This window comes from Scyliorhinus torazame, chromosome 8, assembly GCF_047496885.1.
Source record: "Scyliorhinus torazame isolate Kashiwa2021f chromosome 8, sScyTor2.1, whole genome shotgun sequence".
Classification (NCBI taxonomy): domain Eukaryota; kingdom Metazoa; phylum Chordata; class Chondrichthyes; order Carcharhiniformes; family Scyliorhinidae; genus Scyliorhinus; species Scyliorhinus torazame.
Window position 1 is genome coordinate 48,397,623 of NC_092714.1, and position 22,603 is coordinate 48,420,225.

Genomic DNA, 22,603 nt, shown 5'->3' on the forward strand with positions numbered 1-22,603 from the left:
CTATTGGCACCAAGATAACTCGTTCCGACTCGTCCGCAACAACGAGAGCGACCCCACCTCACACCACGCAGCCCTATCAGCCCTGATACACTCAAGAGTTTGGCACCCGGGAGAAGATGACGACCTTGGGTCTGACTCCCAAACCAAGAACCCCTTTGCGACCCTGTTCGCAACCGAGAACTGAGGTGTCCAGATGATGTTTTAAAAGGAACCGCTTGGGAGAAGTGGCGTCCTTTCTGATGGAACCTGCAGCATATTTTATGTTGTTTGTAAGTTTGTTAAATGTTGTATGTCTGACAGGAAAACATTTTTTTCACTGCCCCACGCCTATTCGGCCGAAACCTCTGAGAACATGTCCGCACGCCTTTTTCGCAGAAACCTCTGAGGACTACAGAGACTCACTATTGCCAGACACCAGTTCAGCGGAACTAGCTTGTCTGCAGAGACTGGTTAAGGTACCAGACACCCGTTCGTAACCGCCCTTCTGGTTCGAAGGAAAGAACCACTACGGCAGCCCCACCACGATGACTACATTTCTTGCCCATTCTTGTTGGTTGCTCAGGCAGTGGAGAAACGGCTTGGGACCCGCCCTGCCTGGGAACTCCCCTCTGGTCAACTACGCTCGGGTAGGGGAGACACGGCATTGGTAGACGTTCTACCCGGGGACTCCATCCAACTCTTACCCGTCGCGGCCCATACGCACCTCATTTTGGAAATTTTAGTTCAAAAAGTTTTGTTTTGTTTCAGGTAACCCTTAGGTTGCCAACCACATGCTATTTACATCCAGAAACATTTGGATGGTAAATTGCGCAGTCTGCGAGACGGCTCGCACTGCTTCATTATTGGGAAGTGTGTCTTGTCCTAAAATTCGGTTTTTGAAAAAAAAGTGAGGGAGTCACACATCGTGACCAATTGTAAAGGGAGTACTTGGCGCTAAAGGACAGACAGACTATCATACGAGATGTTAAACAAAGATAGTTACAGACACTATGCTTGTTTCCACAGAACTCCAGAAGCTCCAGGACCGGAGAAGAAAGGAAAAGAAAAGGAAAGAGGAGAGCCATGAGGACTTCCTCCACATGGATCATCATCATCTTTATGGACATTTGGTTGTGATTGAATGCGAACCCTATGACTTCAAGCCCCCCCAGCCGTTAAATGTTTCACTCCCCCGCAGTACCCAGAGCCCAGTCACCAGCGACACCACATCATCTTGGTGTGTCAGGTTTATAACCTGGTACTCCCTGTCCTATGTAATAGAAACCTTACTGGTATTAGCGATACTCTGCTGCATCGTGCAGACTATGCGTCTACGGAAATGGAGAAGGAGAGCCTACCGCGCTCGATCCCCGGTATATAGGATCAGATCCCCTATTTTCGGATACGACCAGACCCCCGACCCCCGCGATCTATAATAAAGAGCATTCACTTGCGTTTTGTTGTAAATAAAGAAATGTAAAGAACTGTTCATGAGCAAACTGTACGATCCTGAGTTGACTGCCAAGCCAGGAAAGCTGTGTATAAACTGCTAGGATTTTGTTGTATGGTTGTGGAAGTTAGGATAATGAAATGTTTACGTGAGTGTAGTGTATTAAGAATAGTTAGAGGTTCCCAGTTTATTGTTTTGTAATGCATGTCCCTGTTTGACATAGCACCCTTAGAATTGTCAGTTAAAGGTTTTTTGCATAGCTATGGTCAGTGCAGAGGCCATGCAGGAACTGCCCCCTCCCCCAGGTCAGGGAATGGAAGCAACATAGTTATGTGATCCTTCACGCTTCGCGTTAGGATCACAAGGAGGGAATGTAGCCACTTAAAATGGCCAACTCCCGATTCAAAATGGCGACGGGCAAACGCTGATGGGAAAATCAGCCAACAAGACAAAAATGAGCAGCTGCAGGTTGGCTGTGTATTTACTTCTGGAAAGGCCAGACAAGATCGATACCAGCAACCATCAGCATAACAAAACACCAGCCATCTGCATAGTAATGAGCAATCCCCGGGAACAATAAGCAACATTTAAACACACAAAGCAAAACCAGACTCTTCAGCGCCAGCAGGAGCCTACACAAAAGGAGGTGAACGAGCACATCGATCAGGGAACCGCTCCAGCATTGGAGAAAATCGAACCAAGCGATTGGGACAAAGTCCAATCACTTGGGACCAGGTACAGGGTCTGCCCCGAAAGGTGGGAAGCCCCTGGGAACTATAAGAATTGAGCCCCAAGTTCAAATCGCCCCTCTTCTCCACTGCTTCCCCAGCTCTTCACTCTTCAGCAGCTGATCGAAACTGTAAGTCTTACTTCAACGCTCGCTACGAGATAGGCGCTCCTAGCTATCAATCTGTACCAACTTCGAATCCCTCAGGCGCAGTACCCGAACGAAAGGCCATTTGTTTCCCTGACCTGGTGGGCCAGTTCCAAGTTAAGTATAGGCCTGTTAGTTGTAGAAGTAGCTTAAACGTAGAATTTGTGCATGAGTAGTGATTACTGTGTATAATAAATGTGCTTTGATTTAAATCTTACTAATCGGTGTATTAGATTATTGATCATTACTCAGACTTGAACCACATGGCGGTATCATAAAGATACCTGGCGACTCAAGAGCAAATGTAATAAAACAGAGCAATTAAACTAAGGCAAAGTTAGCAACATTATATCATTCCCAGAACACTTCATTGCAATGCTGACTGCGAGGACATTGCTCCCAGACTGCTTCACTGCGATGCTGACTGCGAGGTCACCGTTCCCAATCTGCTTCACTGTGATGCTGACTGTGAGGACACTGTTCCCAGACTGCTTCACTGCGATGCTGACTGTGAGGACTCCGCTCCCAGAGCACTTCACTGTAATGCTGACTACGAGGACACTGTTCCCAGACTGCTTCACTGTGACACTGACTGCGAGGACACTGTTCCCAGACTGCTTCACTGCGATGCTGACTGTGAGGACACCGCTCCCAGAGCACTTCACTGTAATGCTGACTGCAAGGACACTGTTCCCAGACTGCTTCACTGTGACCCTGACTGCGAGGACACCATACCCAGACCACTTCACTGCAATCCTGACTGCAAGGACACTGTTCCCAGATTACTTCACTGTGACACGGACTGTGAGGACACTAATCTCAGCTTTAGCACAGGCAGGACCAATCTCCTGCATTGTACAAAGCTGAGAAAATATAATATGGAGGAGACATGGGGATCATTTTTAGTAACAAAACCCAACCTGCCAGAGACAGAACTGACAGAGAGTCCAAATCTCGAGTTGATCTCGACCTTCCTCAGAACCTAAGACTAATCAAAACCAATTTTCTAGAGCAGGACACAGCATTGGGAAATCCTACCTCCCAAATATCAACATGTGAGGCCTGGTGAGGGAGTGTGAATCCTGGCCCCTGACAAAAGGCAGTAATTAAGTTTCAATGTAGCATATCTTACATCAGGGCAGCATATCACCCTCAAGCATTAATTCTAATCTATCAACCATGACTAGGAGCAATGGAAATTTGTGGACAATTTTGGCGAAATGCTGGATCAAGATTTTACTTTAAAATATGCAGGAAATCTGGGAGACGTTGCTCTGGTGCCCTTTAAATACTCGTTTTTATTATTAATTAAAAAAACCATAAGGATACAATAAAGCCCATATTTGGGACTGTTATTAAACATAACCACTTTTATAAGGCATTGTGGTGACCTACTTTATACTGGATCATCCTGCAATCATCTGTGTGATGATTAAATATGCCACTGTTGCATCCAAACAGTGAGTAAGCATTGATTGAGTTCGCATTGCCTGATGTTTTTACAGACAAGCCAGCTGAGATTTTAAATAGTGCAACTATGTTCAGCATGGCTGCAGCTGGATTTGCACTGAAATTCAAAATGGAAGAACAAGGTGCTACCTCGTTAAGTAGCGAGTTGAGAGGGATTCGACAGAAATGGAGGGCCAACATTTCTTTCAGTCATTCACGGGTTGTGGGCATCACTGGAAAGAGAGCATTTATTGCCTATCCCTACTTGCCCTTGAGAAGGCGGTGGTGAACATGCCCTCGTCACAGCCTTGAGAGTGAACCCAGTTTAAGGTGGCCCAGGGAACATTATTATTGTGCGATGCAAACTGCATTTCTCTTTAACTTTTATGAGGGGGACGCATAGGTGGTCAGAGTTGGAGGGGTACAGGGGTCTCAGAGGATGGTAGGGCGACAGAAATACTGCAGAGATGGGCGTGGCATGACATGAAATGAGTTGAGAACAAGAAGAAACTTTTTAAAGATCAAGGTATTGCTGTACTGGGAGTCACAAATACTTTGCACCTCAATTGCCATATTTGGACTGAAGTGGGTAGAATCAACAACAGCTAGAATAAAAACAAAACACATCTTCCCTCTCTTTAGTTCTGATTTCTCTCTCTACAGATGCTGCCAGGCCAGCTGGGTTTTCCGGGCATTCTCGGTTTTGGTTCAGATTCACAGTATTCTGCTTATTATAGCTAGAATCATTTCGTTGACCTCAAAGAAACGCCTAAAGGTAATCTCTTTATTTTGGGACTGGGAGGAGAACCACAGAATCTACAGTGCAGAAGAAGGCCATTCAGCCCATCGAGTCTGCACCGGCCCCTGGAAAGAGCACCTTACTTAAGCCTCACGCCTCCATCCTATCCTCCTTTATCCCCGTAACCCAGTAACCCCACCTAACCTTTTTGCCTAAGGACAATTTAGCATAGCCAATCCACCTAACCTGCACATCTTTGGACTGTGGGAGGAAACCGGAGCACCCGGAGGAAACCCACGCACACGGGGAGAACGTGCAGACTCCGCACAGACAGTGACCCAAGCTGGGAATCGAACCTGGGACCCTGGAGCTGTGAAGCAACTGTGCTAACCACTATGCTACCATGCTGCCCCTTCAGATGTGCCCATTCAGGCTCTGGCAAACCCGCTTAGGCCACTGCCATTCTTTTATTTTTAAATTTAGTGTACCCAATTATTTTTTGCCAATTAAGGGGCAAGTTAGTGGGGCAAATCCACCTAGCCTGCACATCTTTGGGTTGTGGGGGCGAAACCCACGCAGACACGGGGAGAATGTGCAAACTCCACACGGACAGTGACCCAGAGCCAGGATTGAACCTGGGACCTCGGCGCCGTGAGGCTGCAGGGCTAACCCACTGCTTCACCGTGCTTCCCCCGGCCACTGCCATTCTAACCACCCCTTCAACCCAGCCTCAGGGGACCTATTGCAGTGGCTTGGAGCAGGGGAGCTCTCCTTGACATGCTCCCTCTCCAGCCACAGCCTGTCACCCAGTGCTGACATGGATTGACCTTCAAATGGACTGTGCCTCCCACTGGGGCAGGCATGCTGCCACGTTCCACCGACCAGACACACAAAATCCCCTCAGGGTGGAGGGCGGGGGTGTCGGTGTGGGGTGTAATCCAGCCATATTGTTTAATTTTAAACAGACACATAATAGTCTGGAAAGTCCCCTCTAAGGAATAATTCTAAGAATGCTGTTAATAGGAGCAGGAGGAATGATAATAATTTTTGGCCAGACGATATAGGAGGAGCAGATCCATAAATTGACTCCAATTTGTTCTAACCCAATGGCCACTCTAATTTTACTGTTTTCAGAAACTTTGGTGGAAAATGTTTTCCGTTAACACTATAGCCAGTTGGCTTTGTTTAAAAGCTTAAGGTTTAACACATTGAAAATAAAACACTGTTCCCAAATCTCCTGGAGCATGTTTAAACATGGTTCAGCTTAATTATTCATTGACAAAGATCTACATTTGGTGTTGAAGAAATTGCATTCTGTACAAAATAAATCTATTCAGCTTGTGAAACCGTCTAGGTAATTATTTTTGTGTAGCTGAATGCAAATAAGCCAAATTAACAGGCAAAATTAATTACAATTTGTCTTAGCTTAAATGTTCAGGTTTGTTGAGAGTGCATTTACTTAATTAGAATCCTCTAGTGCAGATGGAGGTTTTCCTTGATGATACCTTGAAGACGTTTTTACTCAGATCTGAGATGATGTGAACATAGTTATGTTATAAACATGAAGGGCAGCACAGTAGCGCAGTGGATAGCACTGCGGCCTCATGGCGCTGAGGTCCCAGGTTCGAACCCGGCTCTGGGTCACTGTCCGTGTGGAGTTTGCACATTCTCTCCGAGTTTGCATGGGTTTCGCCCCCGCAACCCAAAAATGTGCAAGCTAGGTGGATTGGCCACGCTAAATTGCCCCTCAATTGGAACAAATGAATTGGGTACTCTAAATTTATAAAAAATAAGAATAAAATAAATAAAACATGAAGGGTTTCAGATAGGTTTAAAAAAATGAAAGCAAAATACTGCAGATGCTGGAAATCTGAAATAAAAACAGAAAATGCTGGATAAACTCAGCAGGCCAGGCAGCAGCTGTGGAGGGAAACAGAGGCTGGAATTCTCCAGTTGTTGCGATCCACTTTTCCCGCCGGCAATGCACCCCTGCCCACGGGTTTTCCGGCAGTGTGGGGTGGCTTCAATGGGAAATCCCATTGACAAGCGGCCGGAAGACTGAATCCCGTCGCCAGCGAGTGGCACACAGCCAAGGAACCATTGGCTGCTCACCCCATTGAGAGCTGACTGGTGGTGATTTAACCTGAGGGTCACCTCACCTGAGGCGCGGGGCATGTGATGTTGGCATCGCGCCACATCATATAGAAGGTCAATGTGTTCAATTTGGAATTCTATAACAAGTGATTATGACATAAAATATTCCAATAGGATAAAAGGACCTAGGAAGGGTCGATCATTCGGCCCCTTAAACCTGCTTCGCCATTCAATAAGGTCAAAGCTGATCTGATCAATTCTCAACTCAACTGTTCTGTCTGCGCATCCCCCACACACACCTCCCCACCCCACCGCATACCCATACCCCTTGAGTCCCTTGCCTATTAAAAATATTCAGATAATTTTGCTATAACAGTGTTAATGGATTTTATTCATTTGTTTGTTTCCTCATAAATATTAGAAGAACATAGAACATAGTGCAGAAGGAGGCCATTCGGCCCATCGAGTCTGCACCGACCCACTTAAGCCCTCACTTCCACCCCATCCCCGTAACCCAATAACCCCTCCTAATCTTTTTGGTCACTAAGGGCAATTTATCATGGCCAATCCACCTAACCTGCATGTCTTTAGACTGTGGGAGGAAACCGGAGCACCCGGAGGAAACACACGCAGACACGGGGAGAACGTGCAGACTCCGCACAGACAGTGACCCAGCTGGGAATCGAATCTGGGACCCTGGCGCTGTGAAGCCACAGTGCTATCCACTTGTGCTACCGTGCTGCCCTAAACTACACTATTTTTAAAAAATGCATAAATTCCATGCTTTAGGTGAACATTAAAATAACTTCTTAACTTTAAAAGGTCATGGGTGGGATTCTCCGTCGGCCGATGCCGTAATCGGAAAACACGATCTGGCGGAGAATCACACATCAGGTGAAAATCGAGGCCGGCGCTGGGCGTCTAGCGGAATGCCATACCCAGGTCCCTGGACTGCGGTGTGAATGAGTTCTATGCCACTCTCCGGCATGGCCATGCAAATTGTACAGTAAACACCATTGGCGTATCATTAACCGGCTCAACCCAGCATTGCCTGGTCCTCCCACGATGCTCCGCCTCCACCAGGAGGAATTACCGATGGCGAGGTCAACTTGTGGTATTTATAATCGGGAAACAGGCACCCTGGTTGCTGAGGGAGAGAGAGCGGGTACGAGAAGTGCCCAACATCGCTATAGTGTGCTGCCACTTGTGCCGCTGGTTGGGGGGGGGGGGGGGCATCTGCCTGGTCCAGGAAGAGGAGTGGGAGGGACGGCTAGGAGGTGGGTCGCTGGATCGGGATGGCTGGGCACGGACCACCGGTGCACGCCATTGACTGCCCACTGTGAACTTAGTAGCCCAGGTCTTATGGGTGCCCCCGTGGCCACCCTTAGGTACGTTTTGGCCTTGGCCGACCCATCAATGGGATGGGCATGCTCCACTGCAATCAGTGCCATCACCTTGGCTGGGATGAGGGTTGGCATTCATGGAATTGCATGATTTCTATGTGGCGCCGCTGCTAGCCCATTAACGGGACCTGTATGGCCCTGGGACTGGCAGTGCTTTCGTCAACATAGAGCACTGGTGATCGGTCCCGGCGTCAGCACTTAGTCTCTCAAACGGAGAATCCCGCTGCATGTATTTCAAATTGACTGCTTTTGTCAGCCTATCCAGGGTCAGCTACAACATTAGGCATGCTGATAAACCTATCATATCTGTACATTTACAGCTCACTGCTTTCAAATTTATTGTTTATTCCTTTTTTGAGCTGGATTCAACAATTTTTTCTCTAAGTGTCTGAGAAAGTCTGAAATCCGCACTGTTGGTTTAATCAAAGTCTCTGCCTGACTATTCACAAAGCATTGACTGATGGCTATTGTCTCCTGATAGCAATGCTGCGGTCTCATTGCTCCAAATGGATGTTCTTTGACGTTTCCCAGCCTGGGCAGCTTGAGGCAAAGCTGCAGACCCAAAAGGTCGACTTTAAGACAAAATTGGAACCGTCAGGCTAGGCACTCTGATTTTTCTAAAGATAGGCCATCAAGTCAGATTCACTTAGGGGAAAATTTGAACCTACGCCTGCCGTCAGCGAGAACGGTGACACGGTTGCAATATCTCGCGGGAATCGGGAAAATTGAATTTTTTATCAAGATCTCGCTGATTTTCCCTGCCCCTCGCCAGTTTCAGAACGAGGTTCACCTCCACCAAGGCCGAAAACCTTCATTTTAATGCTGTTACACACATGTTAATATAATTAGCAAGCCCCCCACCACATGGTTCCCCCCTCACCAAATATTCATATCTCGCTAACGTGGTGTTATGTCGGCGAGGCTTCGGGGGGGGGGGTGTGGCTGGGGAGGGGGGTGCGCAAAGGTAGATCTAGCCCCAGGGGGAGAGGACCATTGCATGTCATTTGCATAAAAGAGGAAGATGCCATTTATGATATACTTTGGGTATGTGCCAGAGAAGTCAGAATGGTAAGGTTGTATTAGCTACAGAGTTGAATTGTTTTGGAAATGCAATGATTTATTTGTAGCCAGTTTCTTAACATCAATTAATTACTCTGTGATTAATTTCCTTAGAGACTCAGCATTGGGCTTCCAATTTTAACATTGCCACAGTCGCTCTGCCTATTACATGCTGATGTTATGAAAGAAAGAAAAATCTACATTTATACAGAACCTTTCAAAATGGTGTGGCACTGCCAAGGTGGTCAGGTGGATGTGCCATTTTGCCAGGCAGGTAGTGCCATGGTGCTCAGATGCCAGCAGGAGTGCCAGTGTGTAACCCTTTCCCTGTCCCTGACCACCCTAAGGTCTCCAATGGCTTGGGTGACCCTGCAAGTGCCACCACGAATGGTCCACATCTGTGTGGAGCAGTACTAAAGGGCGCAGGTCGTGACCTCGCTGGGGAGGCCCTTAGTTCTTGCGAGATTCAACAACCTTGTTGTGTCATTCAGTTGGGTGTGATGAGGCCAGTAAATCCCATCCATTGTGATAATGGTGTGTTGCATTGTAGTTATTGAATATATGCTGTAGTGCGAAACAGGAATCAGCAGGGTCTTCAGACTTTCTGATCAAGAAAACACAGATACACAGATACAATTGCAAACCATTCAGTCTTTATCCTCTGGCCTCTTCAAAGTTGTGGCACACAAGGTCACCTGAGGACTCCAATGCCTCTCACTGATAGAGAAGGCCCATGTTGTTCTATCATTCCACTTTGTTGCTCAGGAGTCATTTGATCTTTCTCCCCTGTTACTGTTAAAATGGAATCCAATTACACTCCTTGTATGAAATAATTATGTTGAATAGTGTCATGTACCCAGCAGGAGAAAGTCTTCTAAGTCTGCTACAGAATGGTAAAGATCTGTGCATTTTATTTGGGTTGCAAGTATTGAGTCTTTCCCCCCCCAAGTCTGAATTTACTGTCACTATGTTCACATGGTGCAATGTGGTGAACACATTAATGAGTGCTGAGGCAGTCACCAAACTTAATGGTATCATCTGCAGTGCTTGAACTAACAAATCGGATATTTTTCTGTCAAATTAACAATATTGCACGATGCTGCTGAAGTGAAATTTGGTCCCTCTGGTTTGTTTAATAGTCACAGTGGTATCACCTACAGGATACACACAAACTGATGCTATATTATATTAATGCTGCCTTTAATACTACTGACCCATGCTGCATATACATTGGATGATATTGGTAACCAGAGGACAGTGATTGGCGTTATCATTTTACTAGTATTTTTCTGTGATTAGCAAATGGCTTGGTGAATCTGCAAAGGGGGAAAAATATCATGAGGTCGAGGGGGAGGGATCAATGAGGTGGATAGGGGGGGGGGAATAAGAGGCCTAGAAAGAGGAGCAGCACCAGATGCCATGATTTCTCTCTCTGGTCCTGCATGATAGCCAGCAATCCTTTAAATGCCTCCATTTCCAGTCAAATTGCTGTGCCTCATAGTCAATATGACACAGTTTAATATGTGCCCGCAGGAGAAATGAAAGTCAGAGATCCACATCTTACTTTAATCATTAAATCAGCTCCAGCCACATACTGATATCTTCAAAGGAATAGGCAAAAAGTACTTCTATCACATTCCTTTATGCGGCATTGGTGTGAGACTCATTAGTTATTCCAAAAACAGAGGGTGGGATTCTCTGTCGGCCAACGCCGGAATTGGGAAACATGATTCGTGTGTCAGCCAAAAATTGTGACCAGCGCCAGGGACCAAACGGAATATCATGCCCGGCCCCTCGACAACAGCGTGAATGAGTTCTATGCCGCACATGGGCATGGCCATACAAATTGTACAGTAAACGCCATTGGCATATCATTAACAGTACCGCCCTGGTATTCTCCGGGCCTCCAGCGATACCCCGCCTCCGCCAAGAGGAATTTCCGACGGCGATATTCACTTGTGGTTTTTAAAATCGGGAACCAGGCGCGGTGGCTGTTGAGCGAGAGGGAGGAGGTAGAACATGTTCCCAAAGGTGCAACCATGGGCTGCCAGTACTGCCACTGGTGGGGGCATGCTGCCAGGGTCGGAGGGAGTAGTCAGGGGTGACCAAAGGATGGGCCATGAGATTGGGGTGACAACCCGGGACCAGTGTGTCCAGGCACGGGCCACCATTGCCGCGGCCTGCAAGTCAACCACCTTGCTGCGTATCCCATTGACCGCCCACCGTGGCCCATGGTTGTGCAGAATGACACCAGCCGTATGAGTGTCCCTACCATTCCCCCACACCCCTCCATATCCGTGCACCACCCTGCTGTCAGGGCATCACGCATCCACCCAAGGAGGTGCCCACAGTAGACCCCACAGGAGGACACCAGACAGGAGCCTCAGTGCGTACCGCTGGCATGTGTAGGGCCAACTTTCTGTACCACTGCCGACAGGGACAGGTGCCGGGGCTGGAGGCACCCCTGGTGCCGGGCACCGGGGCCAGGAATGCAATGCGGAGTGCAGAGGGCAAGGGGAACAGCCGGGGATGGGACGGGAGTGGAGTGTGGGAGGGGGACAGGGACTGTAATGCAGGCCAGGGCCACTGTGTAGCCCGTTAGTCCTGATTGGGCACAGGCTACCCACCATGTTAACATGTCCGCACTTTACTCCCTGCAGACAATCGATTCTGGTTTCCAACCAGGCATGGTTGCCATCATCCTAGCCGCTGCAGCCCTGGCAGATGCACTGAGGCTGTAAGAGCAGGAGCTGCTGGGGGAGGGTCCTGCAGAAATGGAGCCTGCGGCAGAGGAACAGGGGCCAGCCGGTGAGAGTGGAGAGTTGGCCGCCCAACAGGCTGAGGAGGAGGTGGGAAGGATATGCCGCCTCAGGTTCTCTGCTACCAGCCGAGCCCATCCCTCGCACCCTGCAGATAGAGCACCAAGGCAGATTGGAATGTTAGTGTACAGAGGTGTTTATTGTGATATATACATGTGCCCTGGTCCCTAACACGATCTTATCCGTTGTACCTGTGCCAACTTAAATGGTGTCTAGCTTTCCGGTCTTACATTCCCTAACGCTCCATCTAGGTGGGTCCCCAGATGGAACATCAGGAGTGGACGCGGCCTGCTGCAAATTCCGCCTGTAACTTGGGTCCCCTTTGGTGGCTGTCCTCTGGAGCAACTGGGCCTGGACGGGCAAGGCGGTCCTTTGGGTAAGCTAGATGGCGTGGTGTTACCCTGTTCTGCCCGCTGCCCATCCGATGCGCCAGGGATAGGAGGGAAGGATTCAGAGGTACAGTGGTGTTCCGGTATCTCCCCTATGGGAGTCACCGGCACGGGCCCCAGCACCTCATTTCCTTCGGGGTGCCCGATGGGCCCCGGCTACTCCGTGGGACAAGGGTACAGCCAGGGCGAGCTCCGGGGGCTCTCCCAACACCTGGCACCGCCAGTCCTGGAGGCCCTCTCTCATCACGGCCAGGGTCTCAATGATCCTGGCCATGGAGTGCAGGGACTGTGCCACGTCCCTCTGGGACTGGGGAACATCCCACTGGGACTGTGCTACATCACACCGTGATCGTGCCAGGTCACTCTGTGACTGGCTCAGGTCAACCTGTGCCAGGCCAACGCCCGCAGCCATACCCGTTGTGACTGGGCAAAACTCTGGAGCGCCGCAGCAATGTCACTGTGGCCCTGGTACATGGCTGCCTCTGACAGGGCACCCCTGTCCTGTGTCCCGGCCCACCACCCTCACAAAGATCACCAGGCCTTGGAAATCTTGACCCGTGGCCAATATCTTTGCATCTAAGGTCTCCACCGTGGACACCACCCGTGCAGAGTTGGACTGGATGGTACATATTGTTGGCTCCGCCTTCTGCATCTGGATGGTTGCTACAACTCCTCATGTAGTCCCTAGCTCTGCGCCTGCATCTCCAGCATTGATGGGACCTGTGTTTCCAGAAGCCCAAGGACCGCCGGACGGCAGCTAGTCCCTGGGGTCAGACTGCCCTCCAACCGTCCCCCCCTCTCGGGGATTCCCACCTCCACCAGAAGTACCGCAGCACGTGTGTGGTGTGCAGCAGGTAGTGCCCCAGGATCCTCTTCACTAACATGCTCAGCCAAGGTGAATGGCTCTGGGATGGTGGAGGGTTTTGGTGACAGCAGTGCCACACAGCCGGTGTTGTCCCCGGATGTGTCCTCCAGGGTGTCCCGGGCTGCCGCTGGGGACTCGCGATGCCAGCAGGTTCCGCCTCGTCGCTGGATGAGTCTTGGGGTTGGAAGGGAGGATGGCCCGCCTCGTCAACAGCTGATCCTACAAGACATAAGACAAAATGCATGGGGCGGGGGGGGGATGCTTGGGGGATTGGGGGGTGGGAGGAACATCACAATCCATCAGGGTCTCAATAGCTTCCCTGATTCTAACCTCCATCTTAGCGAGTGCCCACTCTCCGGCACCACCAACTAATGTGTTAAGTAAGTTGGTTCAACGTTGACTGCAACTGGATGCAGTGAAACTAGAAACAGGCTTTTGACACAGGAGATGGTCCAACACTGTTTTATTGAACTTCCTGATTGCTGTACATAGTCTGCTGTGAGTTGACACTCTATCAATCTAACTGATAACCTCCTACTGGCTTGACCAGACTAACTCTCTACCTCATGGTGATAGAGCTCACTGGCTTGTGCACTCTTACTATCTCAGTATCTGTGTCCTGTAGAGAGAGGGAGAGTCTTAATGCCCTGTGTGCTTTATAGTGGAGGTGTCCTGTCTGGTGATTGGTTGTTATGTGTCGTGTGTGTTCATTGGTTATCCTGGGCGTCATTCTCCGATCCCCCAGCGGGTCGGAGAATGGCCGTTGGCCGCCGTGAATCCCGCCCCCGCCGGTTGCCGAAGTCTCCGGTACCGGATATTCGGCAGGGGCGGGAATCGGGCCGCGCCGGTTGGCGGGCCCCCCCCCCCGCTCGATTCTCCGGCGTAAATTAGAGTACCTATTTACCGGTGGGACAAGGCGGCATGGGTGGGCTCCGGGGTCCTGGGGGGGGCACGGGGCGATCTGACCCCGGGGGGTGCCCCCACGGTGGCCTGGCCCGCGATCGGGGCCCACCGATCCGCGGGCGGGCCTGTGCTGTGGGGACACTCTTTCCCTTCCGTCTCCGCCATGGTGGAGACCGTTTCAGGCGCCAGTCGGCGGACATCGCGCTGTTTGGGGAGAATTTCGCCCCCTGTGTGTCAATCACTGCCTGTCTGCATCTCATTATATACATGAGTGGTCCAATGCCATCTGCTCCAGCGGCGGTGGGGGCCGCAAGTCCGGCGGGCCCCCTCCAGTCTGCTCTCTCTCTGCGGTTATGGGCCGTCTACTCCTGGGGGACAGATGATGCACAGTGTGAGACACTCGGCCACTGGCAGCACATGGGGTCTGCGGCTGGTGACCTCTGTGTGCAAGGCACCCGGCCATGGCGGGCGATTTGATTGTTTTTTTAAAAATTTAGAGTACCCAATTCATTTTTTTTCCAATTAAGAGGCAATTTAGAGTGGCCAATCCACCTAGCCTGCACATCTTTGGGTTGTGGGGGGGAAACCCACGCAAACACGGGGAGAATGTGCAAACTCCACACGGACAGTGACCCAGAGCCAGGATCAAACCTGGGGCCTCGGCGCCGTGAGGCAGCAGTGCTAAGCATTGCGCCACCATGCTGCCCGGCTGTTTGGTTGTTGGCATGTGGTCCAGGTTGGGGTGTGGGCGGCCTGCCCACGTGTGCGGTTTTATCGCCCTCTTGGTTGGGGGAGGGGGTGGGGGGCTATGGGTGTGTGGGACATGGGTTGATGCCAGGGGCACGGTGCTGGTGGTTGCCCACCCTGGCTGGTCTGAGGCTGTTGCCCACCCATGCACAGTGCTGCCCACTGGTCCACCTGGTGGGGGCCACATGGAGGGGGGGGCGGAATGCTATGGGTGTGGGACGGGTTGGTGTCAGTGGCATTCACCATGGCTGTCCTGAAGATGTTGTGCAGCTTCTTGCGGCACTGCTGGCTGGTCTAGGCTGTGGGGCCAATGGCTCTTACAGCCTTTGCCACTGTGCCCAGGCCCGGTTGACGGCCACAGGTGGTAGCCACTGTCCCACCCCGGGGTACAAGGTGCCCCGCCTCTCCTCCACAGCATCCAGCAGGGTCTCAAGCTCCGCATCGGCGAAAGTGGGTGCCGCTCATCGGGGTGCCATCTTGATGGCTGGAATGAGTGTGCATATATGCAGATATGCAGCCGCAGCTTGTCAGGCTCTCGCGTGCCAATCCTGACCGCGGCAAATCGGACAACGTCATGCATTGGAATTGCAGTAGTTCCACGTGGCACCTGTGCCAGCCCATGAAAAGATCCTGAATTTCTCCTGGATCGGCGCTGCTTTTGTCAATGTAGAACTCTCGCGGTTCAGTCCCGGCGTCAGCTCTTAGTCTCTCAAACTGAGAATTTCGCCCAGGATTCCCGTGTTAGGCGAAGTTAGTGTGAGATTTGGCTATGATGATGCGCTCTACTCATTTCCATTACCGAGAAGCTGGGCTGAGTTATTTACAGTCGGGATCAGTAAATGTACATCTGTCATTGAGGTAGTGCTAAGAGAGCACAAAGTGGTCTTGAAAAAGGAGGAACAAATGATCAAATTAGACATCAGTGTAATATTAAATATTGTAATTCAACAGATCACGCAAATACCGATCTTCCCATGAAGACTGATTCATTATTAGCCACTAAAGTAATTGTGAATTAGTTTACGTACACAGATGAAATGCCAGTGTCTGCCAGAGATATTAATAAAGAAATTCACAATGACGTGCTGCTCAGTTATGTGCTCAATTATGTCATTAATGGGTGGTCAAAAGCGTGTGATGATGAAAAATTGCAGGAATATTTCACATGTAGAAATTAAGGGAGTGTAGAGCAAGGCTTTCTCCTACGGGGTTTATGAGGCATTACTCTGCCAAGGTTTAGAGAGAGAGAGAGAAATTGTCAGCGGAATTTCATAAGGGTTAGTCTGTATGAATGCAGCAGCAAGAAGCTATTTTTGTATCCAAAGCTAGATAGATACAATGAAGGGTTGGTGAAAGGTTGTGCCTCAGAAAGAGAAATGATCCAACTAACATCCTTTCTATCCCATGGTCAAACAAAAGAAAACTGTGGGAAGAGTACATGTTGTTTTATTTGAAGTGGAAGGGAGTGGGTCCCAGGTTCACTTCCCGGCTTGGGTCACTGTCTCCCGTGTCTGCGTGGGTTTCCTCCGGGTGCTTCGGTTTCATCCCACAGTCCAAAGATGTGCAGGTTAAGTTGATTGGCCATGATAAATTGCCCTTAGTGTCCAAAAAGGTTAGGTGGGACTACTGAGTTACGGGGATAGGGTGGAGATGTGGGCTTAAGTAGGGTGCTCTTTCCAAGGGCCAGTGCAGACTTGATGGGCCGAATAGCCTCCTTCTGCACTGTAAATTCTATGATCTATGATTTTGGTCAATAGTTATAGAAAGTGGATAAATGTTGCGTTTATACCCAATAACGTAAGTGGGTATTTGAGAAGTTGATTTGCAATTTATGGGTTGCCACAGGTTTTGGTATCAGATGATGATCCATACTTTATGTCAGAAGAGTTTGAACTATTTCTGAGTAAGAATGGAGTCACACGCTCTCATACCACCATGGATGCAATTCAGCAGTCTCTCGCAAGATTTGCGACACTCAAAACGTCTCGTGAGATTCAATGGAATTTCCCGAGGAGTCACGATCTGGATCCTGCCAACCACCACCACCATCCCCCTCCCCCACCCACAGTCTAACCATTAGGTTCATTTAAATATATGTTTGTCAGAAACCGGTCGCTGTTTAGTATTGGTCCACACAAACGGGGACCAATCATAGCGCCACCTGGGGGGTCTCCCAGGCCATTGGAGACCCTTGAGTGGTCGAGGACAGAGCAGGGTGGCACCTTGGTAATCCCCCTGGGCACCTAGGTACGGCCAACCTGGCAACCTGGCAGTGCCACCCAAGCACCCTGGCAGTGCTACCTTGGTACTACCAGGATGCCAGGCCAGCAGTGCCAGGTGCCAGTTCAGCACTGCTAGGGGGGCCTTGCCAGGTAGGCGGTGGAGTGAGGGGGGCTTCCTGGGGGCCTCCCCAAGGTTGGAGAGGTGAGGGGTGGTCACAAAAATGGGGCGGGCCTGAAAGGCGGGGGGAAGATCGGGGCAGCCGGTCAAAATGGTGCCCTGTTCTGCGAGGAGCCTTTCCTGCCGGCGAGCTGAAGCTTGTTCAGTGGACTAACTTCTGTAGAATCGCACCCCACATCACCAAGTATGAGACGATTGCTGCAAACAGAGTTTGAAGAGATCTTTACAGAAGTTTTTGCTTGGTGACATGCTATGCAATCATTTCTATTTTTCCTCTTCACCACAGGTTAGATAGTTTTCTGTTCTTTTACAGAATATCCCTACAGCCTGCACTTAGTAGTTTAGTGACTAAATATACTCTCAGAATAATAGAATCCCTACAGTGCAGAAGAAAGCCAATTGGACCATCGGCTCTGTACCGACCCTCCGAAAGAACACCCCACTCAGGCCTACCCCCCCCCCCGCCCCATGCCTGCAACCCTACCTAACCTACACATCCTGGGACACTAAGGAGAAATTTAGTATGGCCAATCCACCTAACCTGCACATGTTTAAACTGTGGGAGGAAACCTAAACATCCGGAGGAAACCCACACAAACACGGGGAGAAAGTGCAAACTCCACACAGATAGTTGTCAAGGCCGGAATTGAACCTGGGTCCCTGATGCTGTGAGGTAGTAGTGTCAACCCCCGTGCCATCATGCCGCCTGCAAGGCAGTTTTGTTTGCTCAAGCCTGATATCAACAGCAAAGTAAGAAAAAAGCAAGACAAAGTGAAGTTGAGCCATAATACACAAGGCATGAAGCTTAAAGAGTTGGTCAGAAGGCCACGGTGAAAAATCACTAAGTGGTAAGTGTAAGTATGTGATTAGAGTTGTTGTAAAGAGCCAAGGTGCATTCACATATCTAGTGAAGATTAGAGAGAGACTCCATCAGTGTATTGAGATCATTTTCTTGGAAGAGGAAACCTGACAAAGGGAGAACCTCCTCAGGTCAAATTTCTTCCTTAAGTTCTCAGTGGAAATCAGAAAGAAACTGGAAGTTTGTCAATATCACACAATCTATTGGTTAGAACAAAATGAGTCATTTGATCAATAAGATGTAGGAGCAGGAGCAGGCCATTCATCCCATCAGGTCTGCTCCGCCATTCTATCATGGCTGATATGTTCCTCATCTGCTACCTACAATGTTACAGACCTTGCAAAATCAGCCAGAGCATCTCCTCCCTAGAACACATGACCTAGGAGCGGGAGTAGGCAAAGCAATCAATAGAGATAGCCCAGCCATTAAATTGAGTTGGTCGTCAAAATCAAAGTTCAGGTTTGAAACAGTGAGAGATACTAAAAGAGCAGAGCTAAGCTGATGGAAGTGAAAGGAGGTCCTCAGACAGAAAGAGAAAGAGGTCAGATAGGTTCGTTGGTAGTGTGCAGGAAGGAAGGAGAAATAATTTGTTCTTTTAATTAATTATTGTCAAATAATGATATTTTTGTTAAACAACTACTGGTTTTAAGCAAAAGCATTTTTGTCGCATGTAAATGACTCTGGAACTACTCATCCCGTCTATTTTAGGGTTACAGTAACAACACATCTGTATCCTAATCAGTTAAATTTCAGATATTTTGATGTTTGTTTAGTCACATTGTAATCAGGGAAGTTATGTACATACACTATTTTACATTTTAATGAACAAGTTGTTTTTAAATGGTGAGGGAGTGTAATATATAGCAAGATCTGAGCATTTTGTTATACTGCCTGCTTTACTATCCCCTTTGTTGGGAGGTTTAAATAAAGTTGTTCAATAATGGTTGCCTGCAGCTGAACAGTATCTGGACCTGTACCTTAAGTGCTCTGAGCTGCAGGGCTGGTACAGGAAGGTGGGATTAGAAAACGCACCTGGGTGTCCTCAGGCTGGCATTGATAAGATGGGCCGAATGGCCTCCTTCTTACTTTTCTATGATTCTATGATTCCAGGTGGGTAGTCTTACTCAGTGGAATACCTGACACCAATATTAAACTTCTTCTGCAAGGATATTTCTATTGATGATCAAATATTTGGGGTGAGAGTGGAGTGATTCAATTAGCAATAAAAGTTTTCTTTCATATCTGGAATACAAAAGTCATTCCTGAATACAGAAAACAGTAACACAGGCAGTTATGGGAGCAAAACATTTAAGAAATTGCGAGAGAAATGACATCAAGGGCAGTTCAGAGATTTGATTGCAGAGGAGGACAAAAGCTATGCCATTAGAACTTTGGTCCACTGTTCAGCTGAGCCCCCTGGCAGCTAAAAAAATGCACTCATTTCTGGTTTCATTCGGAATCCCAGCCTCTGACAAATCCAATCATTGTCAGTTTCAGTTTGTAATTGTTGGATATTAATAGCATTTTGATTTTCCACAGCAGGAAATATGCCTTCATATTAACTTCTGCATGGTCCAAAATGCACAGCTGATGGAGCTGTCTTCAAGTATTTCTCCTCACAATTACTGGTGACTTTGAAGTTAAGACAATATGATGCATCAGCCTGAGTGTGATGGATAAGGATAAGCCAAAAAACAATCATAGCACGTCCAATTCTTTAAATGCGTTCTGTAAGTACAAAAATCGACGAATTCCGACTGGTCTCCCCATTGGACTTTCTTCGGCAATGAGCCACCAAACAATCATTGGAAGGAGAAACATAATTGTGACTGAGGCTAAGCATTCAGGGATATTATTTTGTGACAGTCAGCTTGCTGCATGAGGGACTATTCTAGGCCAGAGCAAGTGAGGATGGCAGATTTCCTTTTCTGAAGGACATCAGTGAACCAGATGGGTTTTTGCAACAAGTGATAAATTTGTAATCGCTATTTACTGTCTAGCTTTTGATGCCAGATTTTATGAGTTGAATTTAAAATTCCACCAACTGCTGTGGTGAGAGTTGAACCTGTACCCCCACAGTATTAGCCCAGCTCTCTGGATCACTAGTCCAGTAATGTTACCATTAGAGTTGAACCTGTGCCCCCACAGTATTAGCCCAGCTCTCTGGATCACTAGTCCAGTAATGTTACCATTAGAGTTGAACCTGTGCCCCCACAGTATTAGCCTAGCTCTCTGGATCACTAGTCCAGTAATGTTACCACTACACCACCATCTCCACGCTTTTTTTGAAACTGTAGCCACCTGAGTTGGCCAAGTCCCGATTTAAAATGGCGAACGGCAAAGACTGAAGGGAAATTCAGCCAACACAGTCAGAAACCAGCAGGTGCAGGTTTGCTGTGTATTTAACTCTACAAAAGCCCAGACAGCATCGATACCAGCGACCATCAGCATAATAATGTAGCAGCCATCTACATACTAATAAGCAATCCCCAGGAACAATAGCTACATTTGGGACAAACAAAACTAAGCCAGACTCCCCGGCGCCAGCAGGAGACAACACAAAAGAGGTTAACGGACATCTCAAGACCGCCCATCGATCAGGGAACCGATCCAGTATTGGAGAAATCGAACCAAGCGATTGGAACAAAGTCCAATCACTTGGAACCAAGTACAGGGTCCGCCCCGAAAGGTGGGAAGCCCCTGGGGACTATAAAGTTAAGCCCCCAAGTTCAAATCGGCTCCTCTTCTTCTTGACCGGGTCACCCAGCAACGCAAACCAACATTGACTGTGACCGGTCCAACGGTCGCCGAGAGATCGTAAGTTTTAAGTCAATGCTCGCTACGAGATAGGCACTCCTAGCTATCAATCCGTACCAACTTCGAATCCCGCAGACCCAGAACCCAAACGAAAGGCCATTTGTTCTCCTGACCTGGTGGGCCAGTCCGAAGTTAAGTATAGGCCTGTTAGTCGTAGAAGTAGACGTAGAATTTGTGCATAAGTAGCGATTACTGTGTATAATAAATGTGCTTTGATTTAAATCTTACTAATCGGTGTATTGAGTTATTGATCATTACTCGAACTTGAACCTCGTGGCGGTATCATAAAGATACCTGGCGACTCGAGAGCAAAGGTTATAAAACAGAGCCAAGTGAACCAACCAAAAGTTAGCAACAAAACATACCCTAGACATGTTGCATGTGGCAACTTCTATAATTAAAGTAACACTTTTACAGAACTGTATTTGAGTGACTGCTATGTGAAGTCTGGAAGATATCCATTTCCTGTGCGAAGACATGCTATGGTAATGTCAGCCAAGGCAACCCCCGCAGAGCATGTCTGCTAACTAGCATTGATGTCCGGCTCTGTGATCTGTTTTCAGAGCAACTAGGGTCAGGCTTTTTCTCATTGAAGAAGTTCCAGGCAAGTTTTTGTTGTTTTTAATTTTTTTTGTTGCATATATTGAGTGACATAGTAACAGGGCACAGCTGGAGGCATCAGTAATTAGAACAGATGTCTCACAAAGTTCACCCCAGTGGTGCTCGAGTGCATATAAGTTGCTGAGAATTAAAAAGGAAGCCTTCCAATATAATTTTCAAGTAATAATATAAAATCAATAAAAGTTATACCAGATGGAACGTAGCTACAATTTATCTTAAAAGTGTTTATACATGGAGCTTCCATTCCCTTTGAAGCCCTTATGCCTGCTTATTGTAGTCTAAATTGTAAGTGAGTCCTGTTGGCTGTTATCACCTATAATGTTATTAGCCTAGTTAGCAGCGTTGATAACGCATAGAATCCAGAAGGAGGCCATTCGGCCCATCGGGGCTGCCCGACCGTCTGAAAGAGCATCTTACATAGGCCCACTCAACCCATCATAACCTGGAGTGCTTTGGGCTGTTGGAGGAAACCAGAGCTCCGGCTAGGAAACCCAGGTAGACATGGCGAGAAAGAGCAAACTCCACACAGACAGTTACCCGAGGCCAGAATTGAACCCGGGTCCTTGACGCTGTGAGGCAGCAATGCTAACCACCGTGCCACCCTAAGCAAAGAATGTATTACCACCACTTGATTTCAATCCAGCTCCTGATGCCTACAAACCTTTCTTACCCCCATCTCAACTCAAACTTTCCCTCCATTCAGATATCATTCCCGAAACTTTCAAAATCACAGTTATCACCTAACTTATTACAAAGCCCACTTTTGAGCTCTCCGCCCTTGCAAACTACTGTCTTAACATTGTCACCTTTCTGTTCACTCTTCTCCCTAACACTCCCAATCTTTAGTTTTAACATTCGGTTTAACATGCCTCAGGTGCTAATTCCATCAACCCTTTTAGCTGCCTACGCATGTTCAGCTAAAACCGTCACCATTACTGAACTGAGCTTTTAGTGCCACATCTAGTGCATCAGAAGGCCCTATACCTTCCCCTCCAAAATGATGCCTGCATGCACCTTCACTCTTGTTCAAACCTTCATCCTTGGCATGATAAACTCCTGTGTGGGTGAATATACTACAAGATGTGATTCTGTGTACACAAGGAACTATCCTGTGTGGGTGAATATACTACATGATG